At 33.8% G+C, this 539-nt stretch overlaps 1 protein-coding gene across 1 annotated transcript in view; it reads left to right on the forward strand.

Moving 5' to 3' along the window:
• Positions 1-539, forward strand: part of LOC106881172 (dynein assembly factor with WDR repeat domains 1) — a 148,272-nt gene that overhangs the window by 144,890 nt on the left and 2,843 nt on the right. The window lies entirely within an intron of this gene.

Below are 539 nucleotides of genomic sequence, written 5' to 3' on the forward strand. Positions count from 1 at the left end.
ATAATATGATTTATTGTTTCTTGTCCATCGCCACATATTCTGCAGTTACTTGTTATGTTTCTTTTCATTATATGTTTTTGGTAATTTCTGGTGGGGAGGCTTTGGTTTTGTGCAGCAATTAAAAAACCTTCAGTCTCTGCTTTGAGTCCTGAGCTTCTCAACCATTACTGGGATTTCTCTCTGTCTGTTTCTTTTGCATTTAGTTTAGCCCAGTATTTACCATGTAGGGGCTTTTCTTGCCATTGTTTTATCATGGTCCGTTGCTATTCTAGTTTTAGTTTGGATTTCATTTGTTTTATGGCTTTTGTTGTTTCTTCTTCTTCTTCTTCTTCTTCTTCTTCTTCTTCTTCTTTTTCTTCTTCTTCTTCTTCTTCTTCTTCTTCTTCTTCTTCTTCTTCTTCTTCGTATTCGTTAGGTAGTATGATTTCTTGTTTATATTTGTTAGCTTCCTTAAATACTGAAAACAGTTTTTTGTTTTGCTCATGTTTTGTGGCTATTTGTATTAGTTTTCCTTGCTTCTGAAGTAGGTATTTTTGCAG

Source organism: Octopus bimaculoides, chromosome 3, assembly GCF_001194135.2.
Source record: "Octopus bimaculoides isolate UCB-OBI-ISO-001 chromosome 3, ASM119413v2, whole genome shotgun sequence".
NCBI lineage: Eukaryota > Metazoa > Mollusca > Cephalopoda > Octopoda > Octopodidae > Octopus > Octopus bimaculoides.